The following is a 14465-nucleotide window of genomic DNA, read 5'->3' as shown; positions in this document are numbered from 1 at the left end:
TTAGCATAAAATTAAATGCAGGTGGTGCTTTGGCCACAAAATCAAAAGGAACACAGTTAGAATGTTATGTGGTGTTTCTAAAACTCTAAGACTGTAGAGATTGGCACAACAGCAGCAAAATTCTACTTCGGGGGTCTTACAGGAAGGGACGCACATAATCGTTTGTCTATGAGAGCCGTCAGGAATATGGTGGATGGGCTCCAACTCACAAAACGAATGAGGATAACTAGAAAATGGATGGATGGATTTTTCAGAAAGGACGTCTATAAATAGAATTTTGTACTACTAATGGTGTTGGGTTAGGCTTGTGCTGGAAAGATTTTGCTTCTCTTTTTCACAATCCTGTCTTTCTTCATGTTCTTGGAGGCTGTGTCTCATTGGGGTATTTCTTTTGAACCTTTTCCTCTCTATTCTTTGAGCACCCATGATCCCTTTTGTGTATGTGGATGTAAAGGCTAGCACGTCGTCACCTTGTCATAATGAGACCCACTTCCTCTCACCCACCTGGGACAGTAGGCCAGTGCGGGTCAGCTCTCATGGCGCTCAGGGATAATTGGGTTGTTTAAATAATCCGTTGAGAGTATGAGGCACTGATGCCCTGTGCTCATATTTAGCAGCTCTGCAGATAATACAGTGTGGTTGCACCTGAAGAGAGAAGCTGGCTGGTGTTGATCTCATTTGGAGGCAGATCTATCTGGGTTGGGAGTCATCCATTATTGGAAGGACCACCTGCGGCCCTGGTTGGTGAAACGTGAAGGTTGCAGTGTTTAGCCCATTAACTAATTTGGAAGATTAGGGGCTGAGGTTCAATTTAAAAGATGCGAGTGGCTAACGGGATGGAGGTGAAAGGAGATGCACGCACCCCTGGAAGCCAAAATGATTTTGTCAGTCCCTAACCGCTAAGGTTAATAATAGCCAAATTAGCTAAATAAATAGATATATGAAATGAAAAATACTCGGGTGGCACGGTGGATGCCTGGTTATCACGATGGCCTCACAGAGCAGAGGTCATGGGATCGATTCCGGCTCCGACCTTTCTGTGTGGAGTTTGCATGTTCTCCCAGAGCCTGCGTGGGTTTTCTCAGGGTACTCCGCGACCCTTGTTAGGAGAAGCTGTACAGATAATGGATGGATGGATGTTGTAACTACAACACACCTTTTTACTCTTTGGAACGCGACAGGCTAAGCATACGCCACTCAATGTAGCGTTCCAATGCGGCCACACTCGGCTGTGGTGTCGGCCTACTCGCTGGAAATTTTTATTCGCTGAACATTGGCGTTCCCAAAGCAGCCCCGACTAGAAGCACATGCCGCTCCGTGATGCGCACCGTTCAAGAAGTATGGTTTTTCTTTTTTTTTTTATTAGTACCAAGCGACGAGGTGACGCTGTGGACAAACTCACCAGCCATCCACTTGCTCAAGAGAAACTTCTTAGCTCGCGAGCTAGCAAGTGGCTAACACAAGCGTCTCTTGTTGCACGACGGAAAGCCCCGCAACAATTCATGGAATGTGTTAAATTTTATTTTAATCATTCAAATTTGGCAGGGTTGTTGATAAGTCATGTATACAGAGTGTGTCATTTAGCAGACATATTCATTTGTCACGTTTTAAGAACTAAACATTTATTTTCCATGTGTATTTTCAACTTTTAACAGTTAAGCGGTACTGTTACACTTCAAAGCGCCTGAAAGTGTTATGATTCTTTCTCCAACTTTGATGCAAACACAACTCAAGTGGGCTGTCTCTGCATTCGACTTCTGTTATTCAAACACTGAGGGTTTAATTTGTGAGTTACTTCTACGTTTTGTATCAATAATTGTAAAGTCTTCCTTCTCACGTTTGTGACGTATAAGACCTGATGCTTTGATGCCATTCTATGTTGGAGGCTGTCAAGTGTTGAAAGATATTTGAAGGCTGAAGGTGAAACATCAACTCTCCATTAGGCCCAGCTGTGTGTACGTGTGTGTGTGTGTGTCTGTGTGTTAGTGAACAAAACAACCAGCATGGCTGGAGGGCATCAGTCGCTCTGTGGTCTCTCCACTCTTTGCTTTTTTTTTTTTTTTTTTAGCTTTTTACTTTCGCCAAGCATGACATCTTGAAGGCAAGTGGATTTTTTTTTGTCTTTTTTGGCATTGTTTGTTGGCTAGTGTGTTAGCAGGACTATTTTCATGTTTACTTAGTTGTGGAATTTGTGCCAAGGAAGCGTTGTTGTTGGTGGACATTTACTTTTCACTCTTACGTCTACATCATAGGTGTCCCGGAGGGCCTCTTTCATGCAGGCTTTGAACCTCTCCCGACTGCAACCCAACTGATTCAAATGAGCTCTTCAGCAAGCTCTGAAGAAGCCTGATAAGTATCCTAAGTATCATCTGAATCAGGTGTGATGCAGCCGGGAGAGATGGACAACATGCCAGAAAGCGGCCCTCCATGACCTGAGTTTGACACCTGTGGTCTACGTAATTCCTGTAATTTATAATCATTCTTTATGAACCAGGAAGTGGCGTTCTATCATATGGATGGACAAACAAATAAATATGTATTGCCACGATTTTTTTTTTTTAACACACTATTCATCGTCACTTGCCCGTTGCTCACTCATCATACAAAGTGTAGCAATCATTTCAAAAATTACTTCAATTTAGTTGATCATAAGTCTTAGTTTTTTTTGTTTATATTTTTTAAGGGCAAACATTGACTACAACATTTTTGTCCACTGTGAATCTCCCAATGTTTTCTTCTATTTCCAAAGCCCAACTCTTTCTTGGTGAGATATTGCCACGTCAATGCCGTTGCTATTTTCCCCGTGTCTTATTTGTTAGGTTTTTGCCCTTTTCCCTAGTGGAAACTAATCAACTCCTCCTGCCACTTGTGCCTTATCCAAGTGTTCTTGCTGTCTCGTCGGTTTGCTTGGATTTATTTCCCTGGTTTAATCTTGTCTTTGTCAGTTCATTGCTTCTGTTTCTTTTGTTGCTATCACGAGTCCTGATAATCCATTTTCTTTTTGTTGTGAGATTTTTCCTTGTTGCTCTGAGCCCTGTTTTTGGACTTTGTTAATTTAATATTTCGGTTGTCTTTTTGTTCTTTTTGAAAGTAAATCCTTTTATTAAGGCTACTCCTGCCCCCCAATCTTGCTCTCTTCTCTGTAATCGGATTCTGCACCTGAAAATCACCACAAACATCCTCAACCCTGACATTGAGGAGTTAAACAAGTAAACCCCAAGTCAATCTTTTGTCATCTTCCTATTTCTTGCATTTCTGCTCAAACTGTTACATCGGCCCTTTCTGTGACTTTGCAGCTTTGGCTGAAGATTCAAAGCCATTTTCAGGTAACAGCTGGAATACCCTTTTTCAAACGCTTTCATGTCAAAGCGACCAAGCGCTGTCTCCATGAGGGAAAATAAAACCAATGCTCTCTTCGAGGGGCTCAGGTGCGCTTTGCGATCTGCAGCCACTTCTTTAGAATCTGACCTCAAAATGGAAGATGCCCCTGGTTGTCATGGTAATAAAATCTGGACTCACCATTGGCCCAGCAGTATGTGGGGCAGGATGAAGGCTGGCTCACGTGTTTGCGACAGGGTCGCCTTCTCAGCTGGCCTAATTTCCTTATTTCACATTCATTTGCATAGACTTCAAAGAAGCTTTGTTAAAACATGAAACCACGCCTAATGACTGCATCGTGCTCTTTTCACCTCCAAATACCTTCCAACTTGATCAAAAGTATATGCATTTTAATAATTTATTAGAAACTACATCCCAGTCACACATATACTGGAGGTTGTGCGTCACATTCTATTCGCGCCCTTGAACTAAAGTGAAGGTGACTTGTGCGTGAGCATGTAAGCTAAATTATGAACACACAATTTTCAAAAACTACAAGTGCCTCCTTTGCTAACACAAACTTGACTTGTTCCATATTCCATTGCCTTTTCGAATCGGGTCACACACTAATGCACAACTCTGGGCTGTCCTGCTTGTATCATTACCTTGTAACCCTGCCCCACAATGCAGTGTTCTTATGCTGCTTGGCTGTGAAATATGATATTTTAATTCCCTCATTTCGATACCACCATGCTTGATATCCCTCTCAGACTGTGGGCCTGGTACACAAAGAGGCTTCAGCTCAAATGAATAAATGCTGGTTAATAGTTAATGACCACCTCTATTATCATGTTCTTCATTCATGTGTGTCTCCAGTTTCCACTTTAGATTGAAATTTAAAGTAATCCTGAGTCAAGTAAATGATTTGGTAAATATAAGGAATTACAGCCACTGTTTATTTGGGGATTCCGTTTTCCAAACGGTCACTTTGTGTGTGCATGTGTGGGTGTGTGCATCACTGAGTAGCACACAGCTTTCTGGCTTCCTGTCAAAGACAGCTGCTATGCCATCGTGTTGATGAGTGTCTCAGCCACCTGTGTGAAAGCACATACTGAAGATGCAGTCGAGAACCCCACCCCTCAAAATTTTCTAGGATACACGCAGAAAAATAAGTCTAAGAACATGTTAATGGAACCCCAGAGAGATTTTTTTCACACAGATTATTTGTATCTTTTAGTATCTCTGCGTTTTTTCGTTTACCATCCTATTTAGAGCCAGTCCTTGATCTTTACTTGATGGTTGAAGGTAATCACAAGTAGTGAGCTGAGTTAGTCGTTACACACATGCCATGTTACACAATTTGATTAAAAATGACAAATTCCAGCGCTGCAAATAGCAGAGTCATGCGTTTGCATGTTTGGGAATTCAAAATCAATTTCCTAAGTCCACTTTTTTGATGCTCGCTCAGATCAGTACGACCAGCGCATGCATGCACAGGCAAACACATTGTGCTATCTTGACCTTGTTTGCATCCCTGCTTGCTGTCATTTCTTAGTCAAATACTGCACATAAGTCAGGCCAACCCGCCAGCACAACATGAAACAATAAATAGATTCCTGTTCCTGAGCAAGTTTAGGATTTATTTATTTATATATATATATATATATGTATGTATATATATATATATATATATATATATATATACAAATAAATGTAAATAAAATAAAATACATTTTTCTTTATTTCTTTCTTTATTTCTTTATATTTATTTGTATATATATATATATATATATAAACAAATTTGTGCATCAACTCCGCCCTTATTTCCCTAGAAAAGGTTATCCGCTTGATGTGCCTTTGCAAGCACAAGAGAGTTTAAGAGTTGCAATAGATGGCCCCAAAACTTTCATAAACTCCTTTAATCATCATTCTAATTTCAAAAGGATGCTTCACTCCGGAAGCTTGCCAAACTGACAGATAAAATCATGATGTATGCACTGTTAAAAAATGAGGCCCAATGAGAGCGTTAGCATTTTCCTGGGCTCAAAACAAAACTGTCCATTTTTTCTTCAAAGCATGAATGACATGAAGATACTTCAATCCATAATCAAGAATGCTGTTTGACATCAACCTAGCTTCACCCAGACTATATCATATCTGCAGATCCCCCCCCCCAAAAAAAAATAGCCTATCACGATCATTTTTATGGCACAACAGCTCATTTTGCCAAAATCTTGTTCAGGAACATTACGGTGGTGTGTATACATCTTAAAGATTGTGTGTTGAGTAGGGTAATCTCCGCATCACTGGGAAACTAATGCTCCTTTTTGAGTCATTGAGTATATTTGGAATTCTCTTTTGAGAGTGCAGCGTTGTATCGCACTTGGCTGGGCTTTACATCTAGGCCGCGCGGGCAAGCTGCCTTCTGCTTGCATGTGTGCAAATCTTCAGCCTTTGCTGTATAATCAGGGCGGTGTTTTATTTAAAGTCTGAAACGTGGGCAGCAGCTTTTCTCGAGGGCTTTGCTGCATCACTGCACAGCCCTCGTGGACGTGAGCAGACCTCCAAAACCAAAACTTTTAACACCTCAGCTTTACACGCCCAACTTTGCAGCTGTGGAGCTTAGACACTAAATTCCCTCAACGATAGCAGATAAGAGCTAGAGTTCAAAGACAAAAATTTTTTATTGTGTGTTGTGAATCCTATCGTAACATGTATCGCTGTAATTCAAGAGCACTGTAAATAATGTATGTGGGAGGTGTGTGTCATTTGCACGGCGGCCATGTGTTTGCTAACTGCAAAAACAGAGGCAGAGAGAGAGAGAGAGAGACAGACAGAGACAGACAGAGAGAGAGAGAGAGAGACAGTGAAAGAGAGAGAGAGAGAGAAAGAAAAAGAGAGAGTCAAGAGAAAGAAAAAGAGTGTCAGAGCGAGCGAGCGAGAGAGAGAGAGAGAGAGGAGAGAGAGAGAGAGAGAGAGAGAGAGGAGAGAGAGAGAGAGAGAGAGAGAGAGGAGAGAGAGAGAGAGAGAGAGAGAGAGAGAGAGAGAGAGAGAGAGAGAGAGAGAGAGAGAGAGAGAGAGAGAGAGAGAGAAGAGAGGAGAGAGAGAGAGAGAGAGAGAGAGAGAGAGAGAGAGAGAGAGAGAGAGAGAGAGAGAGAAGAGAGAGAGAGAGAGAGAGAGAGAGAGAGAGAGAGAGAGAGAGAGAGAGAGAGAGAGAGAGAGATGGTTGTTTTTGTATTTTTTTGTAGTTTGATATCAGAAGATGCATCCCCCTACACCGCCCTTTTTGAATAAAACATGGCTTGAAATGGAGGCATATCTCGATGATTGCATGTTCTGCAGGTCTCTAGAAGTGTCGGTCCCAAGTGGTGTATCCAACTTGAGCAATCTTGACTTGAGGCAGTATCCTCGCCATCGTCTCTCAGTAATGTTAACAGAAGTCACTTTGCTGCTCAGCCCTCTTTGTCAACATTGCGAATGTTCAGATGATGTAGCGGCTTGCTTTACACTAGGAGGTTGGAACGGCTTCGTAGTTACACCTGGAGTTTAAAACCTTGCCATTCATCTTCAAATTCTATCCAAAGACGTGTTTGTGTGTTGGAGAGAGAGAAAGTGAGACAGAAAGAGACAAAAGCATCAAATGGTCAACCCACAGAGGATAGGCGCTCCACTGCACTGTGAATTCTTCATCTTGTTATATCCTTTAGCAATGCATTTAGCTATTTAACTGCCTTTATTTATAGTGTGTCCATATCCTTGTTTAAATTTACTCCTGATCTTTGTTCAACATTTGTAACTTTATTCTTGCGACAATAAATATTTATGTTGCACCAGCGCGCTCCCTATGCTTGTGATGCGATAGAGGCGTTAGCCAAATAGGCAATTTTTAACATTGTCACAGTACCAATAAAATTGCTATCGTGCTTGCTAAAAATGATTTTTTTACATTGTATGTGTAGAGTCATTGCCGTCACGGTAATATAAGGTTGAAGGAATTTAACCTTTTTTTTTTCTTGATTTCTGAAAGCATTCAAAAATTGATTTTGGTTATTATTTGAGGCCTGACCGTTAGCAAAAAGCGTGAAAAAAAGTGTTTATCGTATGAACACTAGGGAATTATGAATTCTTCCTTGTCATTTTTGATGTGGTGAATGACTAGTGAGGCACATTTTGAAACACTCAACACAGCAAATTGCTCTGCAATTTGTGTCCTGAAACAGCACAAGTTTCCTAATTTGCTAGCGTTCTCCTTAACATCACAAGTATGGAATCCAATTTTGATCGTGTTTTCTCTACTTTAGGTCAGGAACCAGAAAGTAAATAACAAATAGATAAACAAGTGAGAATTTAGTTTCTATCACGGACACTTGGGCTCTGAAAAGATTGATTTTTCTTTTCATTCCTCTTGAAATATTGAAAAACATAAATCTTCTAAAATGTTCAACATGAGCTTGATCTATATAAGAATCGACCAAAAAGGGAATTCATTTCCCAGAGGACCAAAACTCTCTGTGGAATCCACATCTGCTGTTCTAATCTCTGACCTCCACCGCCATGACTCACACATTCGCTGGAGTCTGCAGTATAAAGTCGCCGTCTACGTCCACAGCAAGGTGGTCACCCCTGTTGATATTAAACAAGACCAATGCTCAAGATTCCGATGATCGAAATCTGATAGCATAGCATCACGAGAACTTTCTCTGCCATCTCGTTCTTTCACTTTCTCGTTTGTTCACTTCCTGTGAAGAATATGATCATGATTTCTTGATTTTGTTCGGCCAGCACCACTAGTCTTTAATTTTAGCGTAATACAACCGAGAGAATTAGCTTCGTAACGCATCAAGCGCAAGTTTTTTTTTTTGTTTTTTTTAATTTTATTTTAATTTGTGTACCCGGTCCAAAAGTGGCGACCACTGCTGTAAAGATAAGATAAGATGTCCTTTATTAGTCCCACAATGGGGAAAAAGGATGAGCTCAGCAACATACGGCATGTTCATGCATACATTCTTCACCGTCAGCGGTAGACAGAATGGACCAAGTAAGGAAGTCCTGACAACAGCTCCTTGATAAGCCGTAAAACTCGAGATGAAAAGTGAGAGCAACTACAACTATGATTCAAAAAGGCTGCATTTTGAGAGAAAAACTATCAAGTTAGCGCCCATTGATTTAATGTTATTTTTTTCAGTCAAATAACATTTATTCAGAATGAGAATGAATTTTCCGGGAAACATATAGTTTGCTTGATACACGAGTGACAGCGGAAACCAGCTCACAAAAGAACACCGCCAAGCAATCAGGCGAATGAACTGATGGGCGGGACCACTAAACAGCGAACAGAGGATGATTTATTCTTTCGAGGGCAAAACATACAAACAAGAAGACTAGAATATGTAAGAAGAAAAATATGTAATGCAATGAAAATAAACCCTTATAAAAGTTTTATTTTGAATAATTTCTCAGACTGAACAATAAACACATGATTACATACAATAAGGACTTTTTACTGCTTTTTGAGTTTAGGCATCTAAATTAGGTTTTGTGTTTCTTACTTTCCGGCACAAATGCTAACAGTATTAACATCTGATAAGCGTCCCGTGCTTGATTGCTGATTAAAGTTAGCGAGTCAGGATGCAGTGGTGCTGTACCTATACTAACCAGTTTAACCAATTCTGTGACCAAGCTCATACAGAAAATAGTTTGGCAAATTGTAACAAAATCCAAAATGGCCATTAGTCCAGCAATATATGAGCATAATATAAAGGTGCTGGCCCTTTAAAATAGGAGAATTCCAGATAGACAAGCATTAGGGTGTAAAATGTGTAATCCGTTTTTGTGCCTGGCTTGAGGCGTAGCCTAAATCTGCGCAGGGGCAGATTAGACTAAATTTTATATTCTCTCAGATCTTTGCCAGTGGGCATAGTCTGGTGCATTTAAAAAATATATTTCCCGCCAATCAAAGTGACTCCTCTCATTCCCTTTAAACGTGCCGTGTGAGAGGCATACTGATCGTCTTTGACATGATGGAAGAATTTGCTCGTGTCCTGCTTCTGATTCAAGCATGCAAAGTTTGTTTAGAAGGAACTACAAAATAACCTCAACTGTGGATGATATACAATTGGTAAGGGAGATTACAAATTTGTGTAATGGGTACTTGGAGACCGTCTTCCACGTGGGTTGTACGTGTCCGTATGGACTGAGTGGGAATAAGTCACTTAAATCCAAGTCACAAGTACGTTTTGAGTCGTAACTTTCAAGACTCAAGCAAGTCCCAAGTCCTTCTGGGTTTTGTAATGACGAATGAAATTGGACCTTGTCGTTGTCATCCTATTTTTTGGCAATATCTTGGACAAAACACGACATGAATTCAGATAAATTATCCTCGGAGTTGCTCAGTTTATACTTGCAAGGTTTTGAGTCGATTCGCTGTGTTGTCGCCATCCTAACTTCAGTCAAGAGTGTGTCAGTATGCAATGCCCTTACATTTTTGTGATGATGAGCAAGACGGGGAGGGACCATCTGTCGCTCATTAAAAATATTTGCAGGGAAGCACGCGAGCAGTCGCCACTGGACACAGAGCAATCCGTAATTCAGGCGTGCGCACATTTACAGATCCCTCCTAGGAAGGCTGACCAAGGATGTCTCTGTTATGTTAACATTTGAGTCACTCAAAACTGTTAAGCGCTAGTTTATTTATTTATTTGTTTCTTTGTGGATTCAAAGTTTCCATTCACAGAATTCCATTTGCAACCAGCTCTCCTACATTTTAATCTTGACAGCCAAGCTATGTGCACCACCTGCTCTCGTCTCCCGGCGATCACCCGCCTCCCTCCAACCGACACCACCAAGTCGATTTCCCAGGTCACTGATTAGTAATTGGAAGTGTCTGAGCAGACTGCTGCCTTTGTTGCGCTCTGTCTCCTGTGATGTGGAAAAATGTGCGCATTGGTCATTTACATAAAGGCCATTAGGGGAGTGAAAAGGATCTATTTAAATGATCCATTCTGTCCTTGGACGTGATTATCACGCGAGAGAAAATGATCAGAAGAGACAAGGACCAAGAAGTGACTTTTGATAAGTTGACTGTATGCTATAAATACCTTTTGGAATTAAGAAAAAGTCTAATCTTCTGTCCTGCTTTGCACTCATTGTCTGAATCTGACCATTTTTGAAAACATTTTTCACAAATTTTCATGTGCTTCCAAAATAACTTTTAGGTCCATTTCTCATTTTTGACTTATTGCTTCAGACTTAAACTCATTTAGTATGCGTAGGGTTAACTATGTATTATTAATTGATGGGAGAATAGGTTTTAGCGGGGAAGCCCCTACCTCCCTCTCTCTGCCCACGTCATCCAGTTCTCCCGGAGGGATCCCGAGGCCAGCTGGGAGGAGGTATCATTGCTCCAGCATGTACCTTGAACACCTCACCAAGGAAGCATCCACAATGCATCCTAACAAGATGCCCAAAGCTAGTTCATCTGACTCGTGTTGAAGGTTCCAGACATTCACACACGCTGCTTCACACTTTCCTGCTGCAAGCTCAAACTGTGTAGTCCGTGTCTTTTAATAAGATGGAAAAAAAAGGAAGAATGAAGTCGGAAAGATGAAAAACACAATAATATAAAAACAAGTTCCACTGTATTTTATGTGGTCAAATATATTATTACGACACTAAAAAAAAAGAATAGCAGTTGTGGTGGTTTTGATTCCCTTGGTTTTTAGAGGGGGTTACATATTCAACATTTTTGAGACAATGTGTATTATTAAAAAAAATGTAGATAAGATTTCTATGCTAATATTATAATGTAGTGAAAAAAAATATTGCCGTGGACACTAATAAAAATTTTAATCCAGAAACAACTGTGTCCTTCCTGTACCAATAAGCATTGTTCTTTGCAGTCCTTGTTCAGTTCTTTTTCATCATTAAAAAAAAAAAAATATTCCAATGAATATCTGCGAGATTGCGATTACGACTCTGCTTGCCACTTACAACCATTGAGCGTATTCCCTCGCAATATTTTTGTGTGTTTTGGATGCATGCTTATATTCTTCATTGTTCCGAGGGTAGCGTGAGCTTGTACCGTTCATTTAGTAATCCCCTAATTTTACAATTTAAAACAGGACTACCACTTTATGAATCCTCAACCATACTTATTTGTAGATAGGCTGTTTATTTCCTTGCAAATTTAATTTGTTGCTATGAAAAAAAAAGAATCACTGAAAAAATATTTTGGTTTCATCTGTCCTCATATTTTCGAACTTGTACTCGTTCCCTTTTCTTCGATGAATAAAGGACATTCTTGTCATTTTACAGCAATTGGGATCGTCTGCCCCCTCGCAGACACCCGCCAACTTGAGACTCACTCCTCCATCTGGAAGTTTACTGGAGCAGCTCTCAACGTCACTTTGAAGGCCAAAGTTCGGAGACATTTGTGCGTGTTGACAGCTCTTTATGCGGCAGTTAATTGGTGGAGATGATGCATCAAATGAGCCGTGTCTGACTAAGACAGAACGGTTGAAGAGGGCAAAGAAGGACTGCTGGGAGGTTGACTACTGCTATTAATATCATAAGTGAGCCAAACCAAGAGAGAAATTTCGAGAGAACCCAACATCTTCTCTCTGGGCAGGTGTGCAGACTGCAGTATTATTATTGGGTCAGTAATCTCAATGCTTGACCTCGCAGACCCGCAAAACAAACACACACAGATGAAGTATTGTGTTACTCAGAAGTTGTCTGGTTCTGTCAGTTTTTAGTTGTCTTTCACTTTGTCATGTTGGCTTTTATTTTGGAGTAATTATTTGCTCTCATTTCAGAAGCTTAACTTCCTGACCTCGTGTGATTATCTCCACCTGTGTCCCATATTCCGCATCGCGCCCCGTCATTTGTCAGGTTGTTTTGTACGCTGCCGTGTTCTTTGCACTGTGTGAGTATGCACGACTGCCCCCATTCTTTTTTTTTTTTTAATTTTACCGAGAGGCAGTTCTTTTTGTTTTATGTCCGTCAGTTGGTTTGGCCCCATCCTTTGTTTTGGTTGCTCTATGTTTATTCTTGGTTTTTGTCTGCTTTGCTGCGCTTTGATTTTTTTGTTTTTCCAGCTTTTGTATAATTTTTAAATTTTTTAAAAAAATTTGTATCTTTTTGTTTATTTTAATCCCAAATAGACTGTTCTAATTCCTGCTCTGCATGGATTTTCTTTTTGGTTTTTTTGAACTTTGAGATCCCTGCTAAACTCAAATCTGTCTTTTTTTATTTATTTATTTTTTAAACTTGTGAATCATGCTTTTTGATACTTTTTGCATCCTTGACAGAAAGTGTTTGTGCCACTTATTTTCTTTATAAAACAATTGTTGTGGGTTGTTTTGAATAATTATTTTGATAACTAAGGCAACATTTATTTCATGGAATGATTTCCTCTGATGCTGTAATACGTTTTTTGGTAGGCCTGAACACCGTTGTAGACTAACTTAGCAACTTAGCTTCGTCCATTTTCCAAGTATCTTTCCAAACACTGCTTTTGAGTATGCTACTGCTAATCGTATCAAGCATCTTTTTTCTTGTGAAATCCCTTTTCATCGCGCTGTATTGTTTATTTCCGCCAGGTACAATACCTGTCCAATCCGTCTTTGCACCTTTTACTGGTCTACTGGTTCACCTGTATAGGATCTGTTTTTGGTGCACACATGCCCTCCACTAATCTACTTTTTGCTAAATGGTCATTTTGATTCCATTACAGAGAAAATGGCTTTCCGTGAGACCCGATTACCACGATGACTCATCTTGGCCAAAAATGATTGAGCTGCAAGCATTTTGCCTGGATGCAATGATAGGGGAGTTCATATTTCTAAGTGTGTTGCAGTACTGACAAACCTGTTGTGAAAGGGCTTGTGTTTTTTTTTAATATATATATTTTATGTGGCACATGTAGTAAAGAATGTTCGTCCAATGGGGCCAAATAAAAAGCCCTTTTTTTCAACAAAGGAAATGTTTCTGAGAGAACCGCAAGTCCAGGAGGCCACAAATTGTTTCCCTTTGAAGCCCTACCTTCAATTTCTTTCTTCATGCTGGTTAGTCCGAGCATGCGCAATTGTGTTAAGGTCACATACTGCAGCGGCATACTTGCACCTAACTTAGAAAAAAATGTTAAGACTCTATGACTGGCACATTATGAGCAGGTCTGGCTCCCAATATTGAGGTTGTGGGTTCCTAAATTAGTATTGATTCTAAATTGCTCCAAATGATGTGCGTGATACAGTTATGTTGTGTTTTTGAATAGTATTAATGCTTTCTGTAATTATGACATGAAAGTCGCGGTATGCGAAGGAGGAGAACCAAGTACCAAATGCACAGCCCGACACTGTTTGGGATGCTCCGTCATGTGCAAGGTGTCAGAAAACATGATGTGATTTTTTTATTTATTTATTTTTCATCCTTTGGCAGCTACAGTTCATTCCTTTATGCAAACGACTTCTGCAAAAAAAGGGAAATAAAATCCCATTGTGGGTTTAGCGAAGTTGCATGGAAAATTTGGAACAGCACAGTCCACCTAGTGTGCAGAACTGGAGAGGAAGAAGGATGGCTGGATGAGAAGCTTTGTTTGGGTGGGGATTTCCTTTCCATTCGAGTTATACTACCAGACGGCTTCTTTTCAAAACTTGTCAGTTGTGAGGACCGGTGCGAAGGCTGTCTTGAAGATAACCTGCATACGATTAGCGTGCATGTCTAGTGAGAATTCTAAATAATGGATTGATGTACAATACAATGATGCTGGAAAAACACCATTCTCAGAATGAGGCACATATGCAGAACACCTTTTCAGCAGTTTGACTGTATAAGCAGCAGAAAAACATTTCCCATCCTCCAAAGTGAGAGATGAGACCAGCTGTAAGGTCGGATAGAATTGGAACACATTTTCTTTTTTGTCCCTTGTAAGCAAAAAGGTCTCAGCCTGGTTTTGGTGAGGTCCAACAGAAGGCCCGTTTTTGCGTGTCCTGTAGTAACCTCACACTTCGGATAAAGTGATGGAAAGGAAACGTGTGACGTCACTTTCCCTAGAGCTGGCGCTCTGTCTGCGAATGAATGGGCAAATTCATTTCACTTCTGCCAAAACGTATAAAGGACATTTTCCTTCTGTTAAAAAAAAAAAAAAA

This window comes from Idiotropiscis lumnitzeri, chromosome 17, assembly GCF_059441095.1.
Source record: "Idiotropiscis lumnitzeri isolate Australia: NSW breed Sydney's pygmy pipehorse chromosome 17, RoL_Ilum_1.0, whole genome shotgun sequence".
Classification (NCBI taxonomy): domain Eukaryota; kingdom Metazoa; phylum Chordata; class Actinopteri; order Syngnathiformes; family Syngnathidae; genus Idiotropiscis; species Idiotropiscis lumnitzeri.
The sequence above is the reverse complement of the archived record's forward strand: the minus strand, read 5'-3'. Positions refer to the sequence as shown.